The 16,856-nt window shown below is 48.8% G+C and overlaps 1 pseudogene; it reads right to left on the bottom strand.

Annotated features, from left to right (window-relative positions):
* Positions 1-56: 56 nt before the first annotated feature.
* Positions 57-8,156, bottom strand: LOC120647086 (annotated as a pseudogene).
* Between the last annotated feature and the right edge of the window lie 8,700 nt (positions 8,157-16,856).

Here is a 16,856-nt window from a genome sequence, read left to right as displayed (position 1 = left end):
GGCAAGGATCATTAGAGGCGCCGCTGAATGCTGACCTAGTTTTTCACTTACGCACTTCTTCTGTCATCAGTAATGTGCTAACAATTAATGTTCGCTAAAATATAGCTTATCCTCGGCAACGCCGCTGACCCATCCGTTTAGCATTGTCAGCATGTGAAGCCGCGACGGGATCGGCGGCAAGCCGACATCGGCAACGCCTTCAAGCTGCTGCACGACGAGCCCCATCGTCGGCCGGTCGCGGTCCTCGTCCTGGATGCACCAGCAAGCGACCTTGCAGAGCCTCTCGAGCTGCACCAGGTTGGCATCCCCGGACAGCCTCTCGTCCAGCAGGCTGACCACGTCGCCCGCGCGCAGCCTCACCGCCGCATGCACCGGGAAGTACATGGCGGCCGACGAGGCGGCGGCGTTCCGGCGGCCCGAGACGAGCTCGAACAGCACCAGGCCGAAGCTGTAGACGTCGGCCTTGGCGGTGACCGGGGCACCCGCGAGCCACTCCGGCGCGAGGTACCCCGGCGTGCCCCGCACGGTGGTCAGGACGCGGCTCGAGTCGCGGCCGACGAGCTTGGCCATGCCGAAGTCCGCGAGCTTCGCCCACAACGCCTCGTCGAGGAGGATGTTCTCCGGCTTGACGTCGCAGTGGATGATGCGCTCCCGGCACTCCTCGTGCAGGTAGGCCAGGCCTCTGGCCACGCCAACCGCGATGCCGAATCTCTGGTCCCAGCTCAAGACTCGCTGCTTGGAGCTCGAGCTGCTCGTGATGAACAGGTGCGAGTCTGTTACTACCCTTGGCCTACCGAGATCGAAATCTCGAAGACGTGAGCAAGCCAGACATGGGTGGCGGCCGGACGAGGACAGATTCCTCTCCGAGAGTTTTCTTACTTCTTTCACAAGTTCCTCTCGTTCCCTACATGCCTGGCTTATAAGCACAGACTAACACAGCCACGCAGGGCCCACACGACAGGTCTTAAATGTAAATGAAATAACAAGATAATTCTAAAACAAATCCTAATCCTTCTTCCTTGTCACGCCTTGCCACCAGTGACGGTTGTGACAGCTTCCCCCCCCCTTCAGCGCTGACTTGTCCCCAAGCAGCTGATGCAGGAAACTTCTGCTTCACCACATAGAAATCCTCCCAGGTAGCCGACTCCACTGGTAGAGTAGTCCACTTGATGAGCACTTGCGGAATAGCTGTGTTACCACGCTTAACCAAACGTCGATCCAACACTGTTTCTGGTTCAGTAACATGAGAACTGAGGTCTACTAGTTTGGTCAGATCAGAGAAAACCGGAGAGTGATCAGGAACAAATGGCTTCAATTGTGACACATGAAAAACATTGTGAACCTTACTGTCAGGTGGTAAATCCAACTTGTAAGCAGCTGCACCCACACGCTCCAAGATGGAATAAGGGCCGAAGTACTTGTAGGCGAGTTTTGGATAGGGTCTGTTCACTAGTGAAGACTGAACATAAGACTGTAGTTTCAACAATATCTGTTCCCCAACCTGATACTGCTTATCAGTCCTCTTCTTATCAGCTTGCAACTTCATTCTGTTCTGAGCGGCTGCCAAATGCTCCTTGAGTACAGTGATATGAGCATCTCTTTCTTGCAGTATCTCCTGAACACTTGTATCAGCTTCAGCAAATGCAGTTGATGCAGTAATAACGCCCAGGTTAGGCTCATGACCATACAGGGCTTTGAAAGGAGAGCAGCCTAAGGAAGTGTGAAAGGATGAATTGTACCACAGCTCGGCCAAGGGTAACCACTGCTTCCACAAAGTTGGAGTGTTGTGTACTGCACACCTGAGATACATCTCTAGGCACTGATTGACCCTTTCGGTCTGCCCATCAGTTTGAGGGTGGTATGCAGTACTGTGGAGTAATTTAGTACCCAACAAAGAAAAAAGATCTTGCCATACTGTACTGAGGAATACCCTATCCCTGTCAAAAACCATAGACTTGGGAAGGCCATGCAATCTGATAACAGAATCCAGTAACAACCGTGCAACTTGTAGAGCAGAGAAAGGGTGTTTGAGTGGTAAGAAGTGAGCATATTTAGTGAACCTGTCCACTACCACCAAGATCACTGAACACCCCCCAGAAGTAGGCAATCCTTCTATGAAATCCAAAGAAATATCCTGCCAAGCTCCAGCTGGTATAGGAAGTGGTTGTAATAAGCCTGCAGGATGAGTGTGTTCATGTTTTGCTTGCTGACAGACCACACATTGTTGCACAAAGTTCTCTACATCTTTCTTGAGCCCTTTCCAATAGAAGTGATGTTTCACCTTGTGGTAGGTTGGCTTGATCCCAGAATGACCCCCAATTGGGCTGGAGTGGAATGCAGCAATAACTTTAGTGCGAAGTGCAGAATTATGGCCCAGCCACAAATGGTTCTTATACTTGATTAACCCATTATCCAAATAGTAACCTTGGGCATTGGGAGAGGTAACTGCTAGTGATTGTAAAAGTGTTTGGGCCGCAGGATCAGTATGGTAGGAATTCAACACTTCTTGTACCCAAACTGGGGTAGCTTCAGAGACTGCCTGTAAAGCCATCAAGTGTCCCACTCGAGAAAGAGCATCAGCAGCGAGGTTCTCTTTACCTTTGCGGTAGACAACCTTGAATTGAAGACCCATGAGTCTGGTCATAGCTTTTCGTTGGAGGTCTGATTGCAAATTTTGTTCAGTCAAATAGGAGAGGCTTTTTGTGATCAGTGCGAATTATAAATTCTTGACGCTGCAAATATGAACGCCACTTCTCAACAGCCATTATCAGGGCCAAAAATTCCTTTTCATAGATAGAAAGTTGCTGATGAGTAGGTCCCAAAGCTTTACTCAGATAAACAACTGGTCTCTCTCGTTGCATGAGCACTGCTCCAACTCCATGGGCACAAGCATCAGTTTCAACCACAAATGGTAAACTGAAATCTGGAAGGATTAAGACAGGTGTTTGAGACATTGCCTGTTTGAGGGCCTGGAATGCCTCTGTGGCTGCTGCAGTCCACTGGAATTGTTTCTTCTTTAGTAACTGAGTTAATGGCTTGGCAATGATGCCATAGTTCTGGACAAAGCGTCTGTAGTACCCAGTGAGACCTAAAAATCCCCTTAGCTCAGTAATTGTTGTGGGTTGAGGCCAACTAAGCATAGCAGCTGTTTTAGATGGATCAGTGGAGACTCCTTGAGATATCACATGACCAAGGTAATCAATCTGGGTTTGAGCAAAAGAACACTTACTGCTTTTGAGATAAAATTGGTGTTTCCTCAGCTGCTGTAGGACTACCCTCAGATGTGTCAAATGTGATGTCATGGAGGGACTGTAAATCAGGATGTCATCCAGAAAAACTAGAACAAACTTTCTGAGGAAGGGCTGAAGTATCTCATTCATGACACACTGAAAGGTTGCTACAGCATTTGTGAGCCCAAATGGCATCACCTTAAACTGAAAATGCCCATGATGAGTCTTAAAGGCTGTTTTGAACTCATCTGATGCAGCCATTCGGATTTGATGATATCCAGCAGTCATGTCCAGTTTGGTGAAAAATTTTGTACCAGCCAATTCATCCAGAATTTCTTCTATAATAGGGAGGGGAAATCTATTTTTGATAGTGAGGGAATTGAGCTTTCTATAATCGACACAAAATCTCCATGTTCCATCCTTCTTTTGGACTAACAAAACAGGAGAGGCAAAGGGGCTAGTACTCTGAGTAATCAAACCATTTGACAGAAGTTCATTGACTTGCCTTTCAATTTCATCTTTGTGCATGGGGGAGTATCTGTATGGTTTAGTGTTCACTGGCACTGCATCTGGTAGAAGAGGGATGGTATGGTCATATGGACGTGGAGGTGGTAAAGTAGATGGTTTGGAGAACACATCCTCAAATTCATGGAGTAGGGCCTGCACTTCCTCAGATGGATCAGAATTTTGGAGTGGGACAGAAGTAATCAGTGCCAATGCCCAAATATCATTGCTCTTGTGGAGCTTGACCAATTTAGTCACTGAGACTGGGGTTATGGACATGGGAGCTGGCTGAACTCCTTGGAGCTGGATCAGTTTACCTTTCTCCACAAACTCTATCTTGTACTGATTCCAAAGGCAAGTCATTGGGCTATGCAATTTAAGCCAATCATAACCAAGAATAGCATCATAAGCAGTCAATTCCAACACCTGCATATCATGTACTAGAGTATGACCCTGGCACCACCATTCCATTTGTGGTACCTTACTATCACTGACTAGCAGCTGACCATTAGGTAATTTAACCTGTTTTGGAGTGGTAGGGACTGTGGTGAGACCAGCTCTATTCAAGAAGGAAGCACTGACAAAACTGTTAGAACTGCCACTGTCAATCAAGACAAGCATGACTTTGTTCTGGACACGGCCTCTGAGTTGCAGAACATCACCCACTGCAGTGCCAGCTAAAGCATTCAAGGATAATTGTTCCAGTTCTTGAGTGACAGAATCCTCCATAGCCAGCTGTGTGAGGATTTCATCAGAGAGGGGCTGATCCAAGTCATTGACTACCAAAGAGTGGACTTGATTCTGTGGTCTCTTGGAGCAACTAGCAGCATGAGCAGCATCAAATTTGTCCCCACAATACATGCAGAGCCCATTGGCTTTTCTGAAATCTCGTAGTTGCCTTTCCTTCCAGAGGGAACTTGTACTAGTGTTGCTTCTGACATCAGACTTGGTGGACTGAGTACTGAACTTAGAAAACTGCTGGTATTTAGTAGCCTTGGAGGGTTTACTATCTGCTATTTGCTGCTGAACTCGAGCCAGCATAATAGCCCTTTGCATGGTGTCTGGTACTTGAGACTGAACACCAAATCTCAATTCAGGTTTTAGCCCTTTAATGAACTGTGTAACAAAATAAATCCGATCCATTCCAGTATTGTACATGGTGATCTGATACTGAAGATTCACAAATGCAGAGATATAGTCCTCTAAAGCACCCTCCTGATACAAGGACACCAACTCAACCATAGCATCTCTATACTCAAAGGAGCCAAACTGTTGTTCAACAGCCTTTATAAATTCAGACCAAGTGCTCACCCCATTAGTCAGTTTGTACATTTGATACCATTTAGAAGAATTTTCATCCATGTTCAGAGATGCTGATGTCACCCACAAACTCTCAGGGATGTTGTAAAAATGGAAGTAATCTAAGCATTTATCTTTCCAGATAGCAGGATTCACACCATAGAACATTGGAAAAGACAATTTAGGCAGTGCATTGCGAGAGTAACTGTGGTGCTCAGAGTGATTCCTGTGAATGTCACGATGATTGTGAGAAGGAAATACCTCGTTATCACGGGAACTGGTACCCTGCTGGAAACCCCTGTGGCGAGCATCATGGTGGAGAGGACGGGGAGACTCTGGTGGAGGATGATGGCGATCCAAAGTCAAATGCGCCACTGCCTGCCCAGTGAGCTCCATTTGCTTTGCGAGCGCTTCCTGGTCACGCAACATCCTCTCTACCACTTGAGCACTCAGATCCATTTGGGTATTGAGCTGTTGCTGATTGTGATCAATCACCCCGACCTTGGCGAATAAAAGATCCACGCTCTCCATGAGATGTTCCCATCGAGCATCCTCACGCTGCTCGGCAGCAGCCATGGCTTCCAAGAGGAGCTGGGACTGTGCTGAAGGTTTGGGAGGCGCCGTTGTGTCCGCATCGCAAGTCGATCCAGGCGAGAAAGGAATTACGGGCAGCGACTCCGCCGCAGATCGCAGCCGGAATCACACACTCCCAACCGAATCGATTGCTCAGATCAAGACCGACGGGTTGCCGCGGACACGCACCTGAAGACGTTGTCCAACAGAGTTCGCCGGACTTCCGTGCTACAACCTAAGCGGCAGAGGAGACTATGTGGACGGCGGCGCCGGGGCGGCTAACCGACGTGTGGCGTGGGCGCCGAAATCGGACGAAATCGGCGGAGCGGTCTCGCGCGCCGGGATGGCGGCCGGACTAGGCGGAAATCGCGACGGCGAGGGGGAAGCGGCGGCCGAGAAAAGCTGAATCTGATACCACTGTTACTACCCTTAGCCTACCGAGATCGAAATCTCGAAGACGTGAGCAAGCCAGACATGGGTGGCGGCCGGACGAGGACAGATTCCTCTCCGAGAGTTTTCTTACTTCTTTCACAAGTTCCTCTCGTTCCCTACATGCCTGGCTTATAAGCACAGACTAACACAGCCACGCAGGGCCCACACGACAGGTCTTAAATGTAAATGAAATAACAAAATAATTCTAAAACAAATCCTAATCCTTCTTCCTTGTCACGCCTTGCCACCAGTGACGGTTGTGACAGAGTCCAAGGAGCCATTGGCCATGTAGTCATACACGAGCGCCCTCTTGCTCCCCTCCGAGCAGAAGCCGCGGAGGCGGACGAGGTTGACGTGGTGGATCATGCCGAGGGTGACCACCTCGGCGCGGAACGGCTTGTCCCCCTGCTGCCGCCAGCCGTGGAGCGTCTTGACGGCCACGGGCGTCGCGTCCGGGAGCGCACCCTTGTACACGGAGCCGAAGCCCCCGCTCCCGAGCTTCTCCGAAAAGTCCCGCGTCGCCTCCTTCACGGCTCGGTAGTCGAACACCAGAAGCGCGCCCTGCGCCGCCGCCGGCGTCACCTTGCCCTTGCCCCGCCGCCTCCGCAGAACCACTACCACGGGCGCGGTTATCACGAGACTTGTCAGGATCAAGACACCAGCCACTAGTCCGGTGCCACGGATCGCCGTTGATTTCTTCGACGGATGCACCGCCGCCGGCAACTCCGAGGCCGCGACGCGGAGGTGAAGTACGGCACCAGCGACTCCCTGATCGACTTGATCGCTCGAGACTCTCCTGAGGTTGACGAGCTCGCCCTTCCACACAGAACACTTGGTCCCATCGTAAACATAGGCGGCGCACGAGCAGTCTCGCAAGCAGGAGAGCTCGCACGCTGCCCTGCCGCTCCGTGCTCCACCAGCCGCCGAGCCGCTCGGGAGCTGCACGGCGTACGGCAGCTCGAGGAACCCGTCCGTGTGGCAATCCGCCTGCTGCTGGCTCTGCCGCCGCTCGCATCCCGAGGCCATGTTCCCCAGCCTCCACTCCCCCTCAAGCCGCGGCGCGAAACCCGCGGGGCACTGGCACGCTGGGCTGGTGGTGTTGCTGCACACGCCGAAGGGCCCGCACGAGGCGTGGACGTCGCAGGGGTCGCGGGGCTCGGAGCAGAAGAGGTTCCAGTCCCCCGCCGTGTCGCTCCACTGCCGCCGAAGCAACTGGCCGTTCACGTCCAGCACGAAGTTGCGGATGCCCATCGGCATCCGGTCGTGGTAGGTGAAGAGGTTGATGCTGGCGTTCGGCGCGTAGGGGACGCCGGCGATGTAGCCCGACCGCATCTCCGGCAGGTTGACGAAGATCTGGCCGTCCCACAGGCCGGTCGTCCAGTACTGGCGCTCGCCGCCGGCTAGCAGGTTCAGCTTGGTCTGCCCGCGCGGGTCGATCACCAGGGAGAACGGCCCGGGCGCCGGGTCCTCGGCGTTCGTCCACGACGTGAGGAAGCTGTGGACGCCGCGGGCCCTGTCGTAGCCGAGACTAGCCCCTGGGAGCCATGTGTCCGTGGGGTGGTCGAAGCTCTGCCACGTCACCACGGACGACGCCGACGCCGTGGCGTCGCTCCGCACGACGAGGTTGCCACTTGCCATGGTCCTGGAGCGTGGCCACGGTGGTGCGCGGCGACGGGGAGGTCGCGTTCGACGACCACAGCAGCGTGCTGGACGGCGCCGCGAGGAGCACAAGCTCGCCGCGGTCGTTCCGCGCGAAGCGAGACGTGGACGGTTCCAAGACCGGACGCTCCCGGTTCGCCAACCAGACGACCGTTTGCTTGGAGATGTTCTTGAACCAGATGCCTATGTAGTGCCTCGTGGAGTTGCCCCGCCCCCGGGAGAAGAAACCAAGCTCGAAGTTGCCACCCTCGGAGACCAGTGTCTGGTTCCATGGGAGAGACTGGCCCAAGGTGAGGGTGTCAATGGCGCCCGTCGTTGGGAGGTCTAGGTTGCAGAAGAGCAGCAACAGCAAGAAGAGGACAACCATGGTGATCAACTTTGGCTGATATGAAACAAACTGTAATATATATTACCGATCAGGCCAGCACATATCATTGCTCATTCTCGAGATGAAAAAAAAATGAAGAAGATATATATATATATATATATATATATATATATATATATATATATATATATATATATATATATATATATATATATATATATATATATATATATATATAGCGAGCTCAACTAACTGAAAGTCTGAAACAACACAAGGTCACCATCACAGTCAACCAATCTCGCACGTCAGACTGACTTCTTCCATAGAAATCAAATCACTGCAGGTAAATTAAGTTTCAAATGGCGTCGAGTCGTGGAATGTAAGAAAGCGAGGAAAACGGTTGTTTGAAATCCTGGACATGTGATACACTGCCCGAAGATTTTTCGTTTGCTCCCTCCTGAATACTACGACTGGCTAGACGAGTGACGGCAGGTTATTACTTTAGCTATTGTTGGGACCTCGATATGGCGGGTCCGGTCTGCATATAATAAATTAAGAATGAAGTGTCAACTTTGGCTGCTAAATTTTTTGCATGATCATTTTTTTTCTTCTTTTGGCAATACAGATTTGTTCTGTAGGCAGTGACGACTGACGAACATGATATATAGGACGTCCAGGACTCTCGTAGCCATGTCAACTCTTCGATCTGTCCAGACCAATGCCCTAATTTTTTCATCGTTGCCCCAGTCAAGCAGTCAACTATGCACGCAGTTTTCCGGTCACTCATCCATGGCGAAAATAATGCTTCCTCCAATAATACGTAGTAGTACAGCGGAGATGTGACACCGTAGCTTATCCTTGTCCTTAACAAAACTAATAGCAGATAGCTTACATTGGGTGAGTGCCAAAGTAGCCGCCTCCATAAACAGCTAGAAAATCAGCAATACTCAAGGGATGTGCCAAACTGCCAATCTACCCTTTGCGTTGCGTTCAATGCTTCCCATCCTTGAGACTTAAGGCGCCAATTCGCTCATAGTCAGTTGTCTCCACGAGATTGAAATTGAATCGCCGGCCGACCTCGGGCCACGTGCAAGAGGCGGCTGTGAACGAGAATTCTTCCCGTTCTGGCAATGATCATGCACTGCATAAGCGCTCTCCCAGAGGAGCTTCAAAACGATGTGTGTTGGTGGGTGCTGCCTCCACAGTTGCCACGGCTGAGGCTATCTGCTTCGAGTTGGTGCGGTGCAGGGAGGAGGCGGCCACCTGGCTACAGGATCCGATGCCAGTAATAGCACGTCGAGGAGGAAGCTCAAAGCCAACACCCCAACTGACGATGCAATATCATGTTTGAACGCCAGCAGTAGCACGATCACTAACAAACCGTACCATAAAATGTTGAATGCATCGGCAAATAGCCTGCTCTTGGCCGCATCGTCACGCAAACCGGGATCAGACGCCAATCGCCTCCATGAACAACCCTAGTTGACGGAAGACGAAGACCTCAAGACGGGGACTGGAAACTCCAACCCAAAACTAGCGGGAAGGAGGAGAACATACCTCACAAGAACAGCTCTAGGGCCACCAGAGAATTCTTGGAGGGACAAAATACCGGCGCCATGGATGAAGTCTCTAGCTCGGAAATACATGTTCAGCCTCACTCAAGAGACAACACCTCCGCTATCAATCAAGTCAAAGAACAGAAATCCTCCAATCAGTAACGGCACTGATGAGGAAACTAACCTAATCCTACCTAGATCTACTAGATTAAAGAGGAATATATACACCGACCACCTCTATCCTCTTTCCCCATACCCGTTGGAGCCAAAACAGGCGCCGGCGAGGATGGGGATCGAAGGAGATCGGCGCCGGAAGTGAATCTCCTTACGGTCGCCTTCACTCAACTGCAGCAGCAGAGGAAGGGTCGAGAACACTACCGATCAGGCCTAGCGGTTGACTTGGTTGACGGCAAGGTGGCGCTGCTAGAAGCCAGCTTGTCTCCGCCAAGTTACTCCTGGGCCGCTCCCCAATCTGACCCGGGCCTGCGTGCTGGGCCGACGGTGTCTACGCCTCCATTTGAAGGATCACCAGTTGGGCCGCCAATGCTGGAGCCTCGCTCAGTCTACAACATGGAGGCCGAAACTACGGTGGTAGTCAACCCAACACCGGAGGACATTGCCCAACTCGCTGTCGATCTTCAAACTGAGATCACTCCATGCTCTGAGGAACCACGAACGCCCATCGCGTCAGGCTGCGTTGCGGTGGAGGATGCTGCGAGCTATGAGAGTGTCGGCTCAAGACTTTCACCGAGGAGGTCAGGCGTCCTACCCGCTCACCTTTGCTACTGCGGCCGGTCAAGACCAAGAGGGCTCCCATCCCTCCTCCGCAAGGCCAACTCGAGCTGCCGAAGTGTAACAAGTGCTTGGCAAACCATCCTTTGGCCAACGTCGCTTCCTCCAAATGCGCGGAGGTGATGCTGATGCGCCGCTTCAATGTCATCCCAGATGTGGCCGCACCAAACTCAGACTCTAAAAAGACCTACATGCAGCTGTACAAGGAGAAGCTCGACGCTGGCCATTTCGAGGCTATGAGGGACCTCCTGCCAGTGCTTCGCAGCTCCTTGGCCATGGGCTTCACTGTTGAGTGATGTGCCCGTGCTGCCGCCTGTTGAGCGTGTGTTGCTTGGGTTGTGTTAAGTGAGAGTAGTCTATCGAGGGTTGGCCCTTTATGGTATTGTTTACTTCTTAGCACTAGTTTAGTGTCTAATATGGTCCGTGAGCTCTAGCTCTGCGGGTTGTAAACAAATTTTTATTCTCTTCTTAATATAATGATGTGCAGCTCTCCTGCGTATTTGAGAAAAAAAGGCTGGTGAAACCGCTCCACGAATGGGCTCAACAGACTCTCAGCGGTGACGTTTAATGTTTTTGAATCTGTCTGGGTGTAACAGCCCGAAAATTCATATTCCTAACCACCTCCAAATTATTTGTCTCTCTTAATTTTCCAAGCAACCAATCATATTCTACCTCTCCTAATCTATCTTGCTCTCGATAACCAGCACATGCACGCACAACCAGTAGGCTAAGCAACAAACAAGCTATTCACTTGAACTTAGCTGCACATGAACACCAAAAACTTGCATGCCAGCCCTTGCCGTGCTCAGCTTGCCCTGCTCAAGCTACTGCTGCTGTGTCCACGCCCCTGTGATTGGCCCCTCCTGCTGTCCTCGCTCGCGCTCGCGGCATGCACGCGTGACACGCCAACCCTGCGACGAGACGGCGCACTGTCGCCGGCACCACGCCGTGCCGCCCATCGCCGCGTCCCCACCTCGCCCACGTCGCTGCAGCGTCCTCGCCGGCCTTGCCACCTCGACGCTCACGCCCTCAACGCTGCCGTCGCCTCAGCTCCGAGCTCGCCACTGTTCGCATTGACGACGAGCTGCCGCAGCCCACGCCATCATCCTCGCTGCACGTCCTCGCGCGACGCCCCCGCTACCCTCCACGCCTATAAATGGGTAAGGCCGTGCCGAGCCCCGCCACCGTCCCGAGCTCGCCAAGCCGCCTAACTCCGCTGTTCGTCTCTCTCCCAGCTCCGATTTCATCCTCCTTTGTTTCTGCACAGAGAAGGGCGCCTCGTCGATCTTCGGCATCCGGCCACCATAGTCCAATTCCTCTTGCGGTGAGCACCTCCGAACCCTCCTATACCAGCCCCAATTCACGCCCTTCGCTATTGCCGCCTGAGCATAGCTCCCCACGAGCTCCCATGGCCGCAGCTATGGCCGCCCATAGCCGACCTCCTTTAACCCCCTCTCCCATGCCCGGAGTCACCGGAACCAAATGCCATCGTGCCTCCTCTCTCTCCCCATGCCCTCGGCCCCAAGAACGGAAGCCGGGAGTGCCTTTCTGGCGGAACTCCAGCGGTTGCCCGAGGTGGCGCCGCCGTGGACGACTCGTTATCTGTCCTCGTGCACTACCAGTTTAGAGCATCTCCAAGAGTTTGGCAAATCGAGTTGCCATCTTTGATTTTTGGCAAAAACGTTAAAAATACTCCTCCAACAGTTTGGCAAAAGACTTGGCAATTTTTGGCAACTTGGGAAAACCAGCCTCCAGCGCGTAAATATACGCGCGCGGCGCGCGGTTGGCATCGTGGTTTCTAGTCAGGTGGGAGGTTGAAAAAAGAAATAAATAACAGAGAAGGATTCCTGATTTAAGTTTTCAAGAGGTGGAAGGGCATAAATATAATTTTGTTTCTCTCTCAGAGTTCCTGATGTAAGTTAGATCTGGATTTGGCAAGTGAATTATGCCAAACTGTTGGAGATAAACTCTTTTTTTACTTGGCATATCTTTTTAGAAGTTGGCAAAACACAAGATATGCCAAGTAAAATTTTACAAACTCTTGGATATGCTCTTACCCCCTCCTCCTTGTTAAATGCTAGTGGGCCCGTGGGTCTCAAAGTGATTGGACATAGCTCAATCACCCGTTTATTTAATCAAAATACATGGACCCACTTTCCAGAAAATCACCTGTTTATTCAGCTTTGTAATTTAATTAGTAGCCACCCGTTGCAAATTCATATCTCCACCGTTCAAACTCCGATTCATGTGATTTTTCTTCCTAAATTCTTCTAAAATCATGTACTGTCCATTCATCTTATTTTCATCTCCGTCTGAGCTCATTTTATGATTGTGCTTGTTTGTGTTTGTTTACCGGTTGTGTCGTTTCTGCCCGTAGACGACGGAGTGACCGAGGAGGAGCGCGCCGAGGAGCCAGAGGACTCATGCCACGAGCAGGAAGCTGCCGCCACCGACGCATACGTAAGCGAAGGCAAGTTTCATCGACCCCTACGTGAGCGGTTGCATCCGTGTGAGGACGTCTAGTTGTAGACTTGGTTTAGGATCGATTACATATACCGGTACTTGAGTGATTGAGTGTGCTCATGCATGCATCTGAGTATTCATGCACATCTAGAGCTGAGACTAGGATACGAAGGGATCTGGCTGAGACTAGGGCAGCTGGGTATGCTGGAGCCGGTGCTACCGTGGTGGTAGACTGGCAGGTGAGTGCTACTGTGGTGGTAGGCTCGAGTTGACATGTTGAGGGATGGTTGCTGCCCTGGTGAACCATAAGGATCGAGTTATTTTGACATCTCACCTAGCTTACCTTAGTACGACCACAGGTTCCGGTATGGGCCGGACTTAGCCTAATCCCACTGGTTAGCCTGACGGTCGCAGGGATGGTTTACGGGTATAGACCATTGGGGTCATGGCCTGAGGGTTTGTGCGGCCGGGCTGGGGCGTGACCACGGCTAGGTGTCAGCTATGTCGGTTGTCCGTTCGGGCAGTCGAGCGTGTGGGTACAGTGTACGACCTCTGCAGAGTGTATAATCCATTTGAATGGTCCGTGTCCATAGCATGGACAAGCTATGGTGTGGTCCTGACAACTAGTGAGCTACCTACTGTGGGTTGGGTCTGGAAGGGTTTGCATACCATTAGTTACATTGCCAATAGATTGTGCTTAATATGTGTCGTACATGACATTCCCCTCCCGTAGGGCGAGGTCGAACTTGCTAAGTACTTTTGTACTCAATCCTTGTTGATTTTCTCCAGAGGATCCTAACTTTGTGGCAGAAGACTACAAGTAGATCGTGTCCGCACCCAAGCTTTTCGAGTGGAGCCGTGATGGATGAAGAGCTAGTCCTGCATGTCGTTATGCTAGTTGTTATCCTATGGTTGTTCTGTGTAGTTTTGTGTTGTCACTTTACTCCTCATGTATGTGTTAAATAAAGCTCTGCATGACTCTGGACTCCACTTGATGTAACATGTATTGTGCTGGAGACTTAATTCGGTAAATAATACATGGTTTAGCCTTGATCTTCGAGTCGGGGCGCTTCAGGTGGTATCAGAGCCATGCTTGGCTGTAGGACACGAACCGGTAGTGAAAGATGACCGTAAGAGCCAACCAACGTGGAACAAGTGGCGGGAAACAACTGTTCCAAGGATATCTCAAGCTGCATGGCGTATCATATAACCGACAAACTCTCACGTCCACAGGAGACAGCCGCAAGAACACGAACAACAGATGACTCTATGCAGCACTGCAGCCCACATTCAGATCCAACCCAAAATGTTTTCTGACACATATGTCGACAATCTTATTTATTTCTATAGGACTAAAGTTAGTCTAATCACATCAAAGAGAATCTTGTAGGAGTATTAAATAAAATCTAACTATAAATTTTTCGCGCGCAGATGGGTGCTTATTCGCGAGACGAATTTAATGAGGCTAATTAAATCTTAATTTGCTACAATGATGATACAGTAAATATTCACTAATCATGAACACATCCTCTTTTCAACATTTCTCATACCTATCTAAAAACTCCTTGTTAGTCGCCATGGTGAAACTCGACACATAGTTTTTGAATATATAGCAAACTTGCATTGATTAGAATGTTAACACAGTATACACAAGGACTAATCCAATGTAACATACCATTGAGAACCGAACATAATGCATGCCAAATTGATTTTGTCCCAAGTGGACTTCCAAGAATGACAGTCAAATTATTTTGGCTTTTTTTTAACCTTAGAACGCACCGATACATATACTGAAGAATATTCCGAATAACATCTAGATCATATTCGTCTTTTAGAACTAGTGGCACTTTCAAGTTCATCCCCATTTACTAAAATTGTAAAAACAACATTACTCAAAGCACCTATCAACTGTAGATTGATGTAAGACACAAAGAACATACTTATCATAGTAATAAGTTTGCCAAAGCAATGTGCTGTAACAAGACTTCCACCTAAGGGATCATGGAGTGTTGGAAAGCAATGATAAAAGATGGATTTACACTGTATTAGGAAAAAATATTATCTATGAATTCAAGATATAGAATGTATACTTATTCTATTCTTATATTGTATGTATCAGTCATTTCAGATTTATTGGATAATGTGGATCCAGATCAGATGTTACAATTGCAGGGCCTAATATTAAATATATCTAAGCTGACTCCAGAATCCAATAATTTGTCTACTTTGTTGTATAGGCACATTTCCCCTTCAGTCTGATATGAAGCAGAACTAAGAAGGAAACACTCATATATTTGAGTTTCAGAGGACAATATCCGGTTCAAATAAGGCAATAGCCAAGTTGAACACGATTTATCTTCATATTTTATTTCAACTTCATTTCAAGATATTATCTACCTATTTTTAGAGTGTGGACACCTCTAAGCAAACAAATAATCACATTAAGTTATTAAAAAAATCTGGCTGCAGAAAACCAATGTATCTTAAACAAAGTTCCTACCAAATCAAATATAGGATACATCCTAGAGCTAGAGGTTTGTTTGTTGCTTTCCTAGGGTATATATAACTTCACTGTGAGGTTTTATATTTAAACATATAAACTAATACATGCTTTAGAAATATCTATTCTATGCAAAACCTAGAATAAGGTGTGAAGAAGAAACTAGAATCACCTGCATCGAAGCCTGTAGACGCAACTATAAAATCTGCTTCATAGTGTTTAGATGCAAGTAACACAACATGATCCCATATAGCCAACAGACAATCATCATCAATTAGATCATTTAAACCCATGTTTATACTATATATTTTCCGAGTACAATTCACACAATTCAATGGGTTGGAAAATATTAAAGCCCTACAATAACATTCAAGTGATAAGCATACAAGAGTGTCAAAAGATTATTTTGCATAATGAGCAAATAAAGCAGTGAATCATGGTAGGGAGCACTGTTCATCCAGACTCAGAACATTGTTCCTCTTTGTGACTTCGCTTCCTGAAGTCAGAGAAGTTGGATCGAGAAGGAAAGGGAACTGGAGCGGATGCAAGCATCTAGGCTCTTTAGGTATGTTTCGGTGATTAATGACAACTATTATTGTGACTAATGAGTTTGTGCAGCTTAATGAAACATTATTGCTCATTTGGTCATATGTTAAAGAGGCCCCTAAATTTCATTATTCAAAAAGGCAATCTCGGTATTCAACTCAAATATATATCAAGACTAAGGATCTTTCTAGTCCTAAATGTCGTAAGGTTGAGAAGGACACTTAGGTTAGTATATATTTTATAGTTTTGTAGAGGTCACACTATTAAGAGGGGTTAAGGCTAAGTAACTTGAGCATTGACATGGTCAATCAAAAATGGATGCACACTATTGTCACTCAGGTTCCTAGAAGTTCAAATAAGTGGTTTTCAACTTATATCTCAAGAATATTTGGATTTCATTCAAGACTCAAATCAGAAAAGGCAAAATCAGAAAAAGTCTATACACCAGTTTAACCGACGACTCTATTTTTCTATACGTCGGTTAAACACACTTATCAGAGTCTGGACAAGTATATACATCAGTTAAACCGATGATATGAAAATTGACGTCGGTACAATTGTCCAGAAGGTTGGTTTTCCAGGGTGTTTCAAGGTTATATACACCGGTTAAACCGACGGTATTTGAAATTAACATCGGTGCATTTGTCCAGTGATTTGGTTTTTCCAGGGATTTCAGAAGTTAAACTCACCGGTTAAACCGACGAAGGATTTGAGTTAACGTCGGTGCAGTTGTCCAGAGAGTTGGTTTTTCAGTTGATCAGTGGATAACTACACTCACCGGTTAAACCAATGATACGTCGGTTAATCTGCCCAAGTTGTAACGGCTAGTTTTCCAAATGGGCAGTTTACATTCATCGGTTAAACCGACGTTGACTACTGGAGGGCCGTCGGATTAACCGGCGTTGAGTACTTTTCTAGCAGCTTTTCTCCAACGGCTCTATTCGTGTGAGCTACCTATATATACCCCTCCAATG

This window comes from Panicum virgatum, chromosome 9K, assembly GCF_016808335.1.
Source record: "Panicum virgatum strain AP13 chromosome 9K, P.virgatum_v5, whole genome shotgun sequence".
In the NCBI taxonomy this organism is placed as follows: Eukaryota; Viridiplantae; Streptophyta; class Magnoliopsida; order Poales; family Poaceae; genus Panicum; species Panicum virgatum.
The sequence above is the reverse complement of the archived record's forward strand: the minus strand, read 5'-3'. Positions and strand labels throughout refer to the sequence as shown.